We start from the raw sequence: 18,914 nt of genomic DNA, 5'->3' as shown, positions 1-18,914 counted from the left end.
TTTCATGGACTTTAACGTTGTATCATATTGTGACACTTTTGATTAAATCTGAACTCATAATTATCTGGTCTTAGTTTTATGTACTAGATATATAAAAGTGCTCAAATATCAAGGATAATGTCGTTTTGACAATATTAAGATTTTTTTCATTAAAATTGTTGCCATGATAACCTAGAACGCTTTGTTTATCTGCTTTTATTGCGAATACAAAATTTTTGAATGGAAAGATTTTTAGTTGAAATCCATATTTGAAATATTCTGAAGTGTTATACCAGTTATGCGATATCATATAACTTGCTTAAGCGATATTTAGTCAACACCGTGAAGATTGAAGATCTAAAAGGAATTTCCATATTATAAGCATACAGACAATTTCTGGTGGTGCATACATAGATGCTGTCGCAAAAAGATAGGCATTCTAGTTAAGTTGATATGTAAAAGAACCGAAGTATCTTTTCACCACGATCATCACTTCGACAACAGACCTTAGTATTCAATTCCATAAGAACTGGGTCTGAAAAGGTAAGGTTGAAAATTATGCGTCTTTTTCGATATAACTCTGTATGATTTTCTACAATACGTGTAAAATAACAACAAAAAACATATATAGTATAAATTGATTTTATTATCAAATATTTGCATATTAAGTTTTTTTTTCAATTTTCAATACAACATTCATGGACATTTATCGAGACATCCCATTGCTTCTCAATTATCAGATGCTTTCTGTACAAAAGGTCATTCTCTAAAATTCATCCTCACCCTTCACCTATTCACGATAGGGTAAGGCACTGTACCATACTTTATCAATCTTACAGAAAATTACATCTTATGAAATCAATCGGAAACCTTCGGCACTTAATGTAAGAAACCTTCGGCACTTAATGTAAGCGGGAAATTATTTTCTAGTTTACGGAAAGTGCCGAAGGTTTCCGATATTTAATGAAATAATAAACACTAGAAATTCCCTTCTTTATACTGTAAACCAACCTAATCCTCGGCGACTTAATTTATGTTGTTGTTGACATTTTTGTCTTGAGATTGAATTTGGAATTTACAGTTATGAATATGTCTTATGTGCGTGTGATTGACATTTTCGCGGTGATTATTTTATACCAATTCCAATCACCCGCGAAATTCACAATTATTAACCGTACATGAAAAGTTGGTTTACAGTGAATCATAGCGTGTCTGTATGGAATTCAGGTGAATATTATTCATACGTAACATAATAATGATATAATGTACCATTATATAACCGGGTAAAAGGAGTTAATGATTACGTTTTCTTATCGGACCACATACATTAATCCAATATATATCTTGGCTGATTCCATCAAGATGGAATACGTTAGTAATGATATTGCAATTCCTTGTGAATAAAAGTGTAGATATATATAGTATTAATCTTTGTCTCTGAATACAACAGCAAAAATATCGGGATTTTCACACTTTAGTTCACATGAAATATTCGTTGTGTCAAAATTTTCATTGCTTACGTAGTTGTTATGGAACCACGAATATACATACATGTATATATAAAATAGTCATGTTTTATATACATACATGTAGTAATGTTATTGTTCTATCAGCGAATATTTCTGCCCGCGAAATAATTTCAAACTCCAAACCACGACATGGAGAGAACTCATATAAGTTATGCCTGTTGTTCAATCCTTTCTTTCAAATATTTTTTAAATCAAATTTGTTGAAATTGAAAAAAAAACACGTCAGAGAGTACCTACGAATATTTCATGTTATACAAAATGTAATATCACAGGAATCAAACATCATCATATCGTATCTAGATCAAGATGTTACCTATTACCGGTCGGTAACGCATGTTACTCAAATTTTGTGTCTTTTGTGAGATATTAAAATTTCAAGTAATCAAATCATAGCTCATCAGAGGATATGTACAATAACCGTGTTTCCCTACATTACAAAATAGCTTTCTTGACTACTCCATCCCAGATAACGACTTGTTATTTTGTATACGTCATCACAAGATTGCATTGTGTATCATAAAACATCATTATCCATTGTATATCATACACGGATTACATCACAGCGGTTAGTGTGATAACATGTTTATAACATGGATCATAATAACTAAATCTAGTTTTGATTATGACACATGTATAATTTCCTATTCATTCCACACACGTATACGTGACCAGAAATATCTAAACAAAACACATCTGGTACACCTACATACATTTATCAAATTCAACAAGCATCTCGTCCAATCCATCAGCATTACACATCAACGACTCGCTGAGTTTTATCGCAGTATACATTACTACATCATTCAATACAACTTTATTCAGAAAACGATATATAATGTGTAAAGTTGTTGCCACTTGGCCAAATCAATCAGGTTTATCACTCTTTTGAGAAAGGTTGTCAAATCTTGAGACAAATAATCTGCTGTCATATTTTATGATAAATATTAACATACATGAAATGTACATAATATATAGTAACATATTTGCAATATTTTGTTATGTTTGTCAAATTTACATGATTAATAGCCAAATTCATTTGATTTTTGGCAGTGGAGGAAGATCTAAATCAAATTTTCTACGACAATTGTCCATAATATATTCAAACTAAAAACATCAGTGAAAAAGTATGCGTTACTTACCATTGAATAATCAAGCATAATGAAATAGCTGCATCATAATATCACTTGGGCCCAGATTCACGAACATTCCTTAACTTTAAGGAATTCCTTAACTTCAATTTTCTCATAGAAAAGCATTACAAAAAATATGGAAAATCTGAAGTTAAGGAGCCTTTGTATTGCTCCTATGGTGAATGATAAGGTAGGGATTTCCTTAAATTTAAGGAATATTCGTCAAACTGGGCCCTGTTATGTATTTTACTTTATTAATAAAAATTATAATGGTACACAACGTGACCATTTGACAACGCTGTTAACACTATATCATTTCTGTAACCCCTGTTATAATGAACTGTTTCAATGCTTCAAGAGGAATAGTTCAAATGTGTCTTCAAGGGGGACTGAAATGATAACTAAGAAAAACTTGAAGCAATGTCAGCCATCATGCTTTATAAGTGGTGGCGCATTGCATATTAAAAGTGTTAGGATATACATGAATGGTTTCTAATGCTTTCATAACCAATATAATGTTAGTTTATATTTGCAGACTTACATTTATTACAAATAAAAATCGATTCCAGAGTAAACAATCTTCTGTTTATAACATTCGGTGTATATATAAATGTATAAGGTAATTGCTATAGCTAGTCTTTATATCAGATCTTACACAAGGCCACGGCATAAGATAATAGTGTTGATGAAATACCTGGGTACGATTTTATGATGGGTAACTTATTCAAGTGGAACAGAAAACATAAAAGGTTTTGAAAGGTTTTCAGTGACTACGTATTCTAATTGGACATAAAACATAAAAACATACATGTATGTAGATTTTGACGAAAATATTAAAACCTTCGAAACACATTTGTCTGCATTATATATGAATATACCAAATTGAATATCGATACATGTGGCTTGTCATGATATGGTTATCAAAGCTGGACTTGCAACAAAAATAACTTTCATCGAATTAATAACAAGGAACATAACATGAAAAATTATCTCAACTTAAACACACGTGTTAGGTTTAGGTACGTTTATACGTGAAATAATAATAAAACTGGCATTCTATGGAACGTGGCATTGTCGTAAGTGTCACCATCCAATATTTTTCACTGGCCTGGTTCTTTCAAACTAAGGCACTTTAGTTTGGTTTGGTTGGGCAAAACATTGTCAGTATTCAGTATTTCACATAAAATGATACTGTTTATATAAACGGCGTTCAGATTTCCTCTCCGAAGGGTAAATTAAGTACATGTATGCAGCAGTTTTCTTGTATGAACAGACGAGACTTCCTCGAAACTGGAGACAACTCTTCACTAATGGAGAGGTGTGTTGATGAACTGTTGTTCATAATGAGAGGCACATTGGTTCTATGAACTGTAAACAACATTTATGTGGTAGAATGATAATGAACTGTTTTACAACATAAACGGCAAACGTTTCTTTGAACTGGAGACAGAACTTTTGTCACGAAAATGTCTTAGTATGGGATTATTGAGGCCAACGGTTTCCAGTTCTGAATCTGTTAGTTTTGAAAATCTTTTTCCGCCAACCGATTTCTTATTTAAATGGCTCACTATTCTGTCTGATACTCCCATGTGTTTGAAAAACGTCGTCATATCCTCTACAGAAAATCCGGAAATGTTTCCGTCACTTGGAATAGTTATTTCCTTTTCCGGTATAAATTTAGACTCTGAAAAAAAAAGAAAACAAATAATGTTATGCATGAACACGAAAATTAACGTAAAAAGTAATATGTAAATATAAAATATATGTCAATAGATTTTTATATATTGGAATCTGAAGATTTTTTGTGTTATCATGTACAATCAATTCTAGTGTGTGTTTTGTACAAGTCATTTAAATGGTGGTCATTGTGCAGTAACAAAGCGGTGTGTAAAATCAACAGTGACGTTGATAGTACACGACCACGAATTGTAAAAGCAGTATTGTATTCCGAACATTATAAATCATGCATAATGGAGGATATTATGCTAGTAAATTGATCAATAAACCTCTCCAAGGCCTATCTCAACAGCCATTCACTATATAATATGTATACAGGATTAAGTCCGTGACACTTCTCATAGATATAAAATCCGGCCTACCATTTTGCATGTTTCTTGGTCGCATTCTGGGCGGTAGTTTCTCTATATTCCTTGGGGGCTGAGACGGCAGTGCTGGGGGTTCTGAATCCTTTGGTATCGCAGGCAATCCTCTTAAACTACAACAAATAATGTTGTTGTTTTTTATTTTAAATAATCTTTTAAATGTCAGTGATGCATGTTGAGAAGACTTCCAAATGCCCGACCCAATACAATGGCAGACAATCCTTTAGCACTGTATAAACCTAAGGATACACATAACACTGTTATTCAAAATTAAAAACAACCAAACCTTTCGAAATGATTTCCTCTGTTAACAAAATACCAGAACTCCTTCCATATTATTGGGATAAGTGGCTATTATCCGGGCTAACGAACCGGGATTTTTAGGACGGAAAGCTCCGTTAAATCTGAGGTAGTTCGGACTTAATGGAAGTGTACCAATGCCAGGTGCGTATCGGTCGTCTGTTACAGGAGCTTGGGTCATTGTGTCATCACGACACAGAGGGATGGTCATAAATTGTAACATTGTAGTATAAAGTAAACTACAACAATAAGACTTTGCTTCTTTGGTATTGAAATAACGCCTACAGGAAAAAAGTACCAGGGTTCATCATCATACACTATTTTGTACAATGCTCACTTCAAATGGTTTCATACAATGTAGAACGTACATGCATAAGATGACAAAGGCAAAACGAACGGGAAATATACTGAAAGAGGTTTATGACGTTGAAATCATAAGATATTATTACCAACTGTCAGTATATCAGTTTTAGCGCTATTGTATATAATTACATATAATTATCAGTGAATTTATTAGCACAAAACAAAATTACAGAGAATTAAATGTCTGTTCTAGGGTTTATTCTAGACAGTATGGTCGTTTGTTTAAGTCATTATTTTATTACCAATCCTGGCGAACCTTGATATTGTTAAAAATACATTTTTGTACCTTCTCGACAATTACGTTTAATCAACTTAATGTTCATCTGAAAACAACATAAAACCACATTCGTATCCTTCTCATAAACGATAAAACTGTGGACCAACCAGTCCAATCATAGCAACAACAGTGCCCCAACAGATCCCATATAGAATTATTGGGATAAGACAGGATTTAAGTCTTTGTCCTATATTTTTCTATATCTGATATTCCATATCGACATTAAAGAAATAATCGAACTTTTCTGAGAAAAAAAATTGATGGAACAATCTTTAATCACAACCATATAATCATATACATAACTATATATTCAAAAATATTTCCCACTTGTACAAACGGAAAACATGAAGTCGGATTGATCATAGTAAAACGTGACAGACGAAAGGCATCCATTTAGGAACAGTGTAAATGTTTGTGACGTTATGGACAAGTGATTTGCATATATGTTGGTCACGGACGGTCGATTTGAAGTTAATAATATACTGAATGTACATTTTAGAGTGTATTTTGTATCATCCCAATAGTAGGCATGGTTTAATGAAGGTGTGTCTTTTGACGTGTACAGTCGTGAAAGATAAATTTATCATAACAAAATTTCACACATAATAATACACAATATCGCCTTTTTTTCTGATAAAAATAATTATCAATCACGCGTACATTCACGCCATAATATTGATAGGATTATAACACATTAATCATACTTGGTCATATTGATAATTTCATGAATGACATCACCAATGGCAGACTGACAAATAAATAGAAATTCAGTACGTTCATTGTTATGATTTGCTTACACCATTCTCCATAGTAAACAGATTTAACATTTTATATTTGGTTAAGTGTGGACGTTGAATACGCAACAATATTGACAAATAACCAGCGACCCAGGGTCATTCGGTCACTGACAATGGTCAGACATGCTACAGGGTCAGTTATTCAATGGTCAGCACAACATGGTCACTTTCACCAAACAAAAGTGGTCTTTTCAGGTTTAATTGTAAACTCGATTTATGGTATTCGCGTATGACATAATAAACAATGGAATGGCACTCAACAGTAGTAACCATAGTTTCATAAACAATATCGTAGCCCAAACAGTCCCCGGCCGATTTGGTTTTTGTGACAGTTTCAATGAGCACATGTTGTAAGGCAAAAGCATATACAAAATGTACATGTAAATTAAATCAATTATTTTATAGTCTATATTCAATTCTTAAGGCTTCATTAGTAATGCTCAAGCTATGTTTTTCAGCACCAAACACTGCTAGCATGTCGAACATTACTATGCTTAAGTATACGTTCTGATTTTACAAATTCAAAAAAAAAAGTTCATAAAATTATTTTTAGCAATAAACATCGTAATATCAACGTCAACAGCTTACACCTCCATCTCTTACTGAGAGTTAGATGTTAGGAATATCAAACATTCCTGATACAGTTTGCACTTCCTTGATTTCTGCAACCTCCATACATGGACTTTAACAACTCCATACATTAGCATGGGCCTGTACCCTTTTAAATTGCATTGTTGGGAATATATCCTATATTTAACCATTGAACTAAGAGTAGTTTTAGGGATTACTTTTCTCTATTTAGGAACATATTCATATGAAATTGGGAAAACACAGGGAAGCGGCCTTTAATTCGGTCCTAAATGCAAACAAAACAATCCAGATGAATCATTGGAGAAAAATCACATTTGGATTTCCAGTGTATATCAATGGTCCTTTGACATACCATTTTACCTGATCTCTGACACCACCAAAGCTTATAGACTGTGTTACCGATGGTGTAGGTTACAACAGGGGTGTACCATTACACATACGTCCTGAACACTTCCTGTTTCATCAACAATACCTAAGATGTTTGAATTCTTAGTTAAGTTGTTCCAGACATATTCACAAATACAACCAAAATATGACATTTTTGTGTAACTCTTAATGAAAACAAATACATGTATATGTTATGCCAGAGGTTTACAATATTAGCAATATTGTTTTAATGTCATTTGACAGTATGCTTTTCCAATAGCCATAGCCATCACTCCCTCCATACCCTTTGCATCTTATTTTTCGTCTATCAAAATAAGACAGTTTGGAAGATACTGGATTAGATTGATACATTACAGAGAAGTATTAAGACATAGTTAATGTATGATTGACACACTTATGACCTTAAACGTTTTAACATTACTGTATATCACTTCGACACATCTAGGACCGGGCTACCTGGAGGGCAATGACTTTATATGTATACAAAGTACATATCCAGGACAATGTGTGAACGTTTTCATTATTATCAGGGCCTAAATTGTATATGTACAGATTTTTATTTTTCTCATAAATTACTGGTTTACAGATATATCTTTTTCTTTAATATAGATTAATCTCCATTAAGTCCGGTTAACACTAGCATATTATATTATGTAAAGTTTTAATAAACAACATTGTCACATAAAGACTAACATATGTTTGGTGTAAAAGAAAACAGAAACCAAAACTATCTTCCAAAATCACCAAATGAACATAGACAATATTGAACATGACACCGATGGGTCAGGACAAAACATGACAGCTTAAAAACCAAACATGTTTAGATCATAACTGGTGTCTGTAAATAGATACCTATATCATAGTATTATAGAAGACACTGTTATACCGACACATATTTTATATGTAAATCAAGTCAATAGTCACACTGCCATACCTGAACTGGTCCTCGTCCTCGTTCCGTTTTCTGTAATGTATAGCAGCTGGCATTTTTCTGCCTATCTGTCGAGAACTGTCACTGACCTAGTACTCCAAGTTTACATGCTAGTTCCTGCCAAACAAATGGACATGTGGGTGGATTGTCTTTCACGCTAGACCGGCCTTCTGGTATGATATATGTGTCACTGCCTATTTATGTAAATGTTTTTTTTTAAATATGATGACCGACTGCCGTGTATTGTAACGAGTGTGGGTAGTTATATCATTATCTGGTCTTTATTCTCACTGTGGGCGACTGGTATACGTGTATAATGATGTCACAATTTAACTGTGACCCAATAACGTAGTCGCTATCAACACTAAAGTAATTCATTACTGCGAGACATATATAAGTATATTTAATGGCCGTAACCTTTTGTGCTTTTTAAAGATCTATTCATGCAGAAAGACTTGCCGTTAAATAAGCTATTAATCTTGTTAAGTTATTGTATTTACTTCATATTAGTGTGTCACAAAGGTAATCTACACATTATGGCATTGTTTGACAGGTAAACATTTCTTTGATGAGTCAGGTGAGTATGTGGGAGATCAGAAATCAAAGTAATAACAGAAAAAACCAAATCGTCACTATCATTGTGCCAACTAATTAGTAATTAGACAGGTAGAAAATATGTCCATTTTGTATGTGTAATTTGTTTATGAGCATTTTTTGGTGACAGACAAGCAATGTCTGTGAAAGTTTTCTCTTTACTTCTCGATAACATGGTTTTATTTTTGTTCATACGATAGTGTTGGTCGGTTGAATAAATCAACGTGCAATTAACAGTCAATGACATTTAAAGACGGCCTCCTGTGTATGAAGTGTGAAGTTAGTGCGTGTTTTGGTTAGTGCGTATTTTTATATTGCATGTTGACAAGCGTCTTATAAGTTCGAGAGGAGTTCCCATCATTGCAAAAAGGCAAAACCAATATACCGCAGACTCCCCAAACATAGAAATTCACACACACACAATGAACTGCTTACAAGGGAGGCCGTCCTTAAATGACTGTCAAAAATACGTAAAGTCCAATCAACCAACTAACCACATTAAAATATAATACATGTTACTGTTGTAAAGTAATACACGACTACATGGAATTTCTCATGTCTACTTCCTTCTTCTGTGAAGAAGAAATTTATTCTCAGTGATACTAGTATACTGGGATCAGAGAGCGCACGCAAGGTTCTACATATCGTTATCAAAACCTCGAATCAAACAGCATAAGAATATCCAACTATATGATTGATTTAAAAAAAATGAAGTGAAATTTGCATTAAGCGGATAATTTACATTTGGACATCTTGATGATAATTGATTACATAAGGTGGTTTTGTTTAAATGGCATTTGCGTGATGCTCAGTCTGATGGAGACATGCTAATATGGGGAAATTTCGTGTAATTCTAGAAAAGGTATTTAGAATTAGTCATGTGAAATTATGAGAAATTCGGTTAAAGCCAATTCATTTTAATTCAATTGTATTTTACTACTCTCAGATACAGACCAAGATTCTGTAAAACGTATCTGTAAATGTAATGTATCTAAACTGAACGTCATTTACTTCTACAGTACCAGGAGATGGAACAGATGAAATAACAGGTACAAAAAGTACATTACATACATAACTGGAGAATGTCGTGATAGTCTATTATTGGCGTGACTGACCTAAGGTCATGGCCATTCATCTGGCACGTGCATTTAAAAAAATGTATGTATTAATACATGTAATGCGTGTTAGAAGAAATTCGTGATGGTGTGTCAATTACCGAACCTGCACAATTTTACAGGAGCATAGTACGGGCGGTTTAAATGAGGCTTAAGCATTTAAAATAAAAGTGTTTGGTTAATGGAAGAAGTTTGGGGACAGATCTTAGCGGTGTTGCATCAACTTATTGACATTTAGAATATGTTACTGGATATTAATGGGTTGGTGGGGCTTTTAAAACGTCCTTGTTCCGGTTATAACAGGCACTAAGGGGAAGGGAAATTTGACGGGGATATTAAGGGTGGCAATTCCGCAATTTAATATATACAAACTTTCCAAATCTAGTGTTACTGGAGTATGACACTGGCGATATAAGTAAGGGTATATATACATGTACATCTAATTAGATAAAGTTACATTCTATAAATGGATGTTTTGGGTACACGTATAAGTAATGCTGCGCCAGTTGATGAACTTCCTGAACATTTTAATGGGCCTTCGTACTGGCAGATAAAAGTACAGCTTAAAAAAATAAGTCATTTGTAAAAGCATGTTTCATAAGCTGAAAGAGATTGGTATATCAAATACTGTACTAGGTAGTGACTGATTCGGTGAAGCCAGGACGCATTGGGGCGTCGATAAATTAAGGTAGTATGATTTGGTGATTATAAGCGTTATCGTGGAATATTCAGTGTTTTTTATGGAAATGGGGCAGTAAATTACATCCTGCATTGCTGTCAACGAAACTGTTTTACATTTTAAAAAGATTTAAAAGGCTCGGAAACAAAATAAGGATAATTTTAGCAACCGAAATAGTGGTGTTAGTATATTATATGAATGTGGTGTGCTAATGTAAATGCATTTTAAAATGTTCACCTTGTCCGGGGAACTAACCATACTTAATGCCATTGTAAGTGGAATACTACAGTATGTTGTGATTTTTATCTTAATTATATATGTTACTCAGTGTTCTCGCAATGATACAGGAATTCATGTGTGACACATATGTATGGGTAAATGACATATACATTAGACGTTTAAACTCTTAAGACTACAAATAATAAATAAATTGCATTAAAAATATCACCAAGAATTTGTCGTGTTTTAAAAAGGAAAATGGCAGGGCATATGCACAAATAACACTGGATCTCAACAATAGTGGAAGTGTCAATAACGAATAATGGGAGGGATGTAATAATTTTACAGAAAGTACAAATACCATACGTGTTATACACAATGTCAACATATGGCTTTACATTACATACCCAGTGATGTCCAAATTTTGGGAGTCACAGATATCCTACCCAAAACCCACACTCGGCTGACGTAGTCTGCTGTTGGAACAATTGTGGTGCACGGGTATGTATCGTAATGGACTACCTTGCTACCTGTAATCAATGGCAGTCACGTGTCTGTTCGTACTAGTACTCACGTACCGGTTGACCAGGTAATGCACGAACTAATATTACCACGTACAAGTATCCGGAATGGTTTATCGGGGTTTAATTTAATTATAAAAAAATCTGACTATAAAGGAATTGATTGAATTAATGGAATATTTCGGTTAGAACCAGCATTATACAACACTCTGACCGATATTTTATACAGCTCAGTAAGCCATGCTAATTTTATTTTTATTTCCATTTACCAATTATGTAAGAATAAACGGATCCCTTACAATAATTTCACCGAAAAATCTGAATTACAGAGGTACACAATACACGGGGTATGTTTAGACCAATCTACCTCAGAAAAGGACTATTAGAAAATGCTAACATGTACAAATGAATATAATAAATATGCCGCCTTTACAATATCTGTGTCTCTCAAGCTCGCAAGCTCCACAAATGGGACACGTTATCTGTCGTATGATGGGTTTATCATAAAACGCAGGTACTATCACATGGAATCTGCATTGAAACCTAGATATGCTTTAAGGACAAACTTTAATATATTGTTTGCTATATCTCCATAACATAAAAATACAAATTCGAGTTAATCCTTATCATTTGATATTTTTACTTGTGATTTCACTTTTATTAATGGACTATTTTTTTTCTAAGAAGTCATTACGCTGCCATATCAACCAATCAAATACGGCGTTATAAACGGTGTTGTCCATTTTTTCGTCATAGACAATACAATATCTTTCATCATCGGTGACCCACGATAAGTGATAAGTGTAGTGTAGTGTAGTGCGATCACCCGTAGGTCACTGACAATGAATATCTTTTAGCCAATGAAAATTGTTACGTCATTACTATTTACTATCTGTATGAGGGACTTGGATAGGTTTATAGACGTTGACTGCTTACTATTCTATATTACAGCCATTGGCTCATTCCTGTCTGTTCTGGCGTACTACAAGCTACACCTTATACATGTACTTATGTCGATTTAACTTATGTAGCTATAATAAATCCTCATCTCATGTTAGCTCCTACGAACAATTGCATGTAAACCGTTGAGTATGACCCTTGTCCTGCAAGACAAAAAAGTTCAGTTATGGCCATTATAATATTTTGTCAAGTTTTAGTGTCGACTTGGATCAATACAAGTACCCAGAAGAAAAACGCACGTCCAGTAAGTGTATACGTTCCTGACCCAATTTTAATATGCCTCAAACTTAAGACCCACAGTTGGAAGACTAGTGTTTAAAATGACATCCGTGACACATAATACCAAAGAATACGAGAATGCCATATAGTTATTCAGTGAAACAAATTACATTGTATCAACATTGTAAGTCGATTGTCTATTTCAGTATCCAGTAAATGAAACATACATATTTTATGGCATCTGCATGAAGTGTTGAAATTCCACTCAGTGTCCTAAAATGAAAGCAACATCGATAATGCCATCAGTGTAACTCCATCGAAAATTTCACATCGTGTACATTGATTTTGCCACAAATAGAATCGTCATAAATCAGTTTGTGAAACAACGAAAGCTAAAATTGCTTCGTAATTGAACTGATAACGCAAAGAGCGTAATTTGTTGATAAGAACAAAGGGCTGTATTTATAAACGAGCTGGTCAACAGGTAATTAGACTAGAACAAATGTAATGTCAGCAACAAAGGAATGTTGCCGTGGACACGTACGGACCTGTAGAGGACATCTAAATAAAACATACCATTAAGGTGTGTATCGGGTGTGTTCTGTGATTGTCCTGGAGAAAATCATTGCCAATTATGCTACAATTTGTTCCGGAGTAAAGTGTAGTGTTACACCGGGTGATAAATCAACCTGTTGTATCACTTCCAAATGATTCCAGGGGCTTAAAGAGGAGAACGTTCATATGTAGAGTTACAAAATGTATTTGTTCCCCGTTGTAGATTATTTTTGTTAAGAAAATAAGAATACTGAAATTATAAGGATACCATTTTATAACTCGCAGTCAACTTTACAGTTTCTTTGTGTGATCAAAACGCAAGTCTCTCCATTTACGTTTTGAAAAAATAAATGAAGGGTATCCATTACTATTTGCACCTTTAAACATTTTTACTTATCAAGGACGTTAGACGCCTGACATTTGAGCAAATGCCAAAGTAACCTGACATGACTTCATAGCAGTTCCACTTCCTGTAAGATTTAAAAGTAGTTCTCTCTTTCCAATAGTGAATACTTCGCCCATCTTTGAAATCGAGTACAAGACCGTAACTAATAAATGTGCAATGCATACTTTGATTTTGGGCGAAGTACAGCAATAAACATGTGTCTTCAAGATATCCTTGGGTATGACCGAATTTATCACAAGAACCAGGCGGAGCTGACCCCAACTAGCACGAAGAATCCGTCTTAAACGGACTTTAAAACAGACAGATAAGAAGTTTCGACCAGAGACATGTGCAAAACGTGAAAGGACAAGATGTTTCAGAACCGTAGATCATATCAACCAACATCATATATTTTAATGCATATTACTGTACATTATAACTGTAGATATCAACAAAATGAGAGATGGATGTCTATTTCAAAAACACCCACAGTTCGCTTATTTTGACTATCTTTAGAGATTGCATCAAAAGCCTCGGTCAAACACACAGAAACCGATAATGAAAAGAAGACAAAAGATCGATAATCTAACTTTTCTGGTTCCAATGCTTTGTCTACATAATAGAAAAAAATTATGTCCTGTTAATCTATCTATAGAATATTACACGAACCTAACCAATGTTAATGGGAGAGTGTCTTTTACCAATCAAACAATTGACAGATCTCTTTTCTATTTACTTTACATTTGAAATATCATTGAACGACTGTATACCTGAAATGTGATAAATCTGATTGATTTGTTGGACGTTTCTACACAAAACTATCGTATAACTTTACACCCGTGTTTTTGTCTTTGTCAAATCCCAAAGGACACTCGTTATAGACACACCATTATCTACAGGTTTAAAGATCATTCTAAAGTTTCATATACAACTACATACAGCTAGTATAGTCATATTGTCTTATAATGGTAGTAACTGAACTGCCAACTAACCTGTGGTCACAGAACACAATACCTTTGTAATTCATAATCACACAATCAAGAACACCTAAGAAACACCCTGCCTAAGGCAGATAGACCGAACGACCTCTGTTGAAGTCCATGTCCACACAAAAACATGTAAGCGATCGATCTATTGATATCCGTCATCTTGTCAACAGATAGGGTGTTAACGTTATGTAGTCTAGATCGGTCTGAATTAGCTTCGATGACCCCGAGTTCAATCTGGATAACTCAGAGTTCACTCCCAAGATGTCCAGATCGTATCTATAGCTGGTCAGATCGGACAATTGAGATTGTCCAAGTTCAGTTATCATTCTGATGCTATAATCAAGAAACCTTGTGTGCTCGTGGGGTCTATCGATGTCAAGGATTTATAAGTGAGACTTGTAAATCTGTATCACAAATAATTTTGTCTCGTGGTTCAGTTCTACTGCCTATATTTCTATCAGTATTAGCTGTAATAGAATGGTCAAAATTCACCATAAACTCTAAAAAGTTAAGCAATTATTGCTAAAATGAATGCAAACCATTGAAAACATCAGCCATTCACAAGATATGCCATCAAGGTTTCATAGAATGATGTCAACGATCTTATTTAATGCATTGCACACTGCATTGTGTTTGTCATGTATTACAGTGACATAGTTTGTTCTGAATCAAAACTTAGAGGGGTTACAGATGTAATCAAACCGCGGGATCATTATTTTATAGTTCCATGATTCTGCAATTATCGAATGGACAACATTCTGAGATATAGCTATTACATGCATGCGTGTTGGTTTATATGTAAAAGAGATATTTCTTGAACATGTATTCCAAAGTAGCAGTTAGATCTAACATAGAGTGGTCAATGTATATCGATGAAATCTGAATGTCGAATTAAATTTATTTTCATAAAATATAGATACATGTATGTTTGTATAAAAATATATGAAAGTCAAAACGTTGTATAACCTTAAAACTTAACTATGACAATCGCTTGAAAAAAGGACATTTCATGAAACTATGCATTCGTCATGAATCGATTCACATGTTTATCGCGGTATATGGAGCGTGTACCCAACGTTTACAGCATCAATAACGGGTACAATATATATATATGTGTGTGTGTTTAATATGTATATTTATGAGACTACCCCTCAATGATTTTTATTTAATGTTTTTTTTTCTCCTCGTTGGTCTATCATTGGTAACCAGCGATCCATCCTAGCCGTGAAAAAGACGGAAGGATGGAAACTTTCTACTGCGCCCCCTTTTGGCAGGCGGATTGTCCCAACACTCCCTGCTACCCAGTGAATCATAGTGATATACAAAAGCTTCTTTAGATCCTTTCAACATCAGTTCACATACTTGATATACAATCCATTGAACTAAATATATTTATAGGATCTATATCGCTCAGAGAAACTGGTTTTCAAGATACTAGAGCGAAAAGAAATGGGTTAAGCTGCTGTTAGCATGCCTGATGTGCATATTTACCCATATTAAATATCACCGATCAGGCACCCGATACAATTCAGGACAAAGATAAACGAAAAAGCTTCCTATTTCGTTAATAAAAAGATTGAACAAAGTTTTACACAATCTGTAGGCTTTGTTACGGCCTGAGAGTTTTATAATGTCATTTTGTGTCCCACGAACGGAATTTGTAAACATAATGTATTTACTAGTGCGACAATGTCATGAGAAATGCACAGGCCTTCAGCATGATTTAATCTGTATAGTGTTGCAATTGTGTAACAAAGGGGAGTAGCTTCAAGTTCATTCAAACAAATCGGAAAGGATTTAACAACTGAAACACGCAAATAATATATCTGGTATCAAGTAGACAAATTCTTTGTTAGTACTTGTACTGTAGGTACATTGTAGATGTCTAAATACACTTCGTCAAATTGTAAAGCATTGTGCGATGTCCAGCGAGATAGAAAAAAGAATTTCCGTGAGGAAGATATCACTGTTTTCTTTTGCACTTTTGAGAAGAGGAAATAACAGCTAAAGAGTGTCTGAGAATCGCAATTTTCGTGAAACAACTTGATTATTCCAAAATATGAGGTGTACATGTTCTTGGGTTCTAGAACCTTATATAGTTTTGTCAGGAACTCTTTTAAACTAATGAACACTACTGGTATATTTGGGCTGCTAAATCTATATTTTTGTACTAGAACCCAACATCAGTAATCACGATCGATATCAAAGGCTAAATTCCTTAATCACAAATGCAAACCATATCACTTGTAATACATGTAATGACATAATTTGGTTCAATCACATTGATGATATTGATTTCTTCTCATTGAATAACATATTGGGGTTAATAGAATCAATGTATGCTGATAAAGAATATGTCCAAAATATGCCATCGTCGAGTAATATTTATCAAATTATGGACCTTAGTTGAAATCCATAGAGTTTTATACCGCCTTAGTAGATGTCATTATTTTATATTCTACCATATGTATATGTTAATTATATTAAGAACGATGGCAATAGGACGTCACCCTGAAGAACTCGTTTGCTTAATGACGTCACAGACGGAATATTAACTCGATGTTTCTGAAAATGGAAACACCTAGTTGAAATACCATATTTCAAACCCCACTTGACCATGTATTATCTAATGAGAAAAGAGGAAATTTAGAGCATAGATAACATATCCTTGTATTGTTCAATTCTGACCTCAACTAATATGTTGTTTTAAAGTCCCATCATCTTGACGGCAGCATTTTGTCTACTAAGCCAAGGAATAAACCTAACACATAAGAGGCCCCTAATAACAACGCATTTTTCAATAAACAAGTTCATATCCAACCTAAAAGATTATACATGTAATAAGAATTTCGATTTCTTTGATGTCGGGTTTTAAATACAAAGTATTACGTTGATATTTCCATAAATCAGGACATAGACAATGCAATACAACAACCATAGATCATTTAGACAATAAATACCATCTTAGAAAGTAACAGAACAAATAATAATGTACTACCATGTATACCATCCTCAGATATCAGACGCTAATACATGTACAAAAATTCTCTGGCAAGAGGCAACGAACCACTACACGGTGACAATATACCACAATTCTTAGACTAGAAACAGCCAATACAATACCATCATTCTCAGATGTCGGGTAACCAATACAATGTTTTACCATTCTCAGATATCGGGTAACCAATACAATGTTTTACCATTCCTAGATGTCGGGGGTAACCAATACAATGTTTACCATTCCTAGATGTCGGGGGTAACCAATACAATGTTTACCATTCCTAGATGTCGGGTAAACAATACAATGTTTTACCATTCTCAGATATCGGGTAACCAATACAATGTTTTACCATTCCTAGATGTCGGGGGTAACCAATACAATGTTTACCATTCCTAGATGTCGGGGGTAACCAATACAATGTTTACCATTCCTAGATGTCGGGTAAACAATACAATGTTTTACCATTCCTAGATGTCGGGTAACCAATGCAATGTTTTACCATTCTCAGATGTCGGGTAACCAATACAATGTTTTACCATTCCTAGATGTCGGGTTACCAATAAAATGTTTTACCATTCTCAGATGTCGGGTAACGAATACAATGTTTTACCGTTCTCAGATGTCGGGTAACCAATACAATGTTTTACCATTCCTAGATGTCGGGTAACCAATACAATGTTTACCATTCCTAGATGTCGGGTAAACAATACAATGTTTTACCATTCCTAGATGTCGGGTAACCAATACAATGTTTTACCATTCTCAGATGTCGGGTAACCAATACAATGTTTTACCATTCCTAGATGTCGGGTAAACAATACAATGTTTTACCATTCCTAGATGTCGGGTAACCAATACAATGTTTTACCATTCTCAGATGTCGGTAAACGAATACATTGTTTTACTATTCATGATTGTTAGATATCGAATGATAAATACCATTATTCTAGAGGTAGGGTTACATGTACATTACAAATAAGACCATGTTCATGCACAACATCAAGTTCAGTGCAGAACGTCGTACCAGTTTCAGATGCCGAAAGCGGAAACACGTCTGGACGATACCACCATTCACAAATTACACACAAGACTAAAAGACGTTAAGACTCTATAATGTAATACGAAAGGAATGATGTGGGAGGGAGGGCGTTGTAGTTATATATAAAGAGGGATAAATGACTGAACAGACGGATGTATCTCTAATATAAAAGTAAAAAAAACAACAACAGATTTTTATATGTATTTTAAGTTGTTATTGACGTGACTTTAGCGAATCTCTCATACCATTAAG

General features: G+C 34.1%; 1 protein-coding gene across 1 annotated transcript in view; it reads right to left on the bottom strand.

Moving 5' to 3' along the window:
• Positions 1-4,737: 4,737 nt before the first annotated feature.
• LOC138325615 (uncharacterized) overlaps positions 4,738-18,914 on the bottom strand; it is a 28,491-nt gene continuing 14,314 nt past the window's right edge. The window contains exon 4 of the mRNA XM_069271400.1: positions 4,738-4,853. The gene's annotated coding sequence lies outside the window, so the exon portion shown is untranslated. The remainder of the gene's footprint in view (positions 4,854-18,914) is intronic.

Source organism: Argopecten irradians, chromosome 6 (assembly GCF_041381155.1).
Source record: "Argopecten irradians isolate NY chromosome 6, Ai_NY, whole genome shotgun sequence".
In the NCBI taxonomy this organism is placed as follows: Eukaryota; Metazoa; Mollusca; class Bivalvia; order Pectinida; family Pectinidae; genus Argopecten; species Argopecten irradians.
The sequence above is the reverse complement of the archived record's forward strand: the minus strand, read 5'-3'. Positions and strand labels throughout refer to the sequence as shown.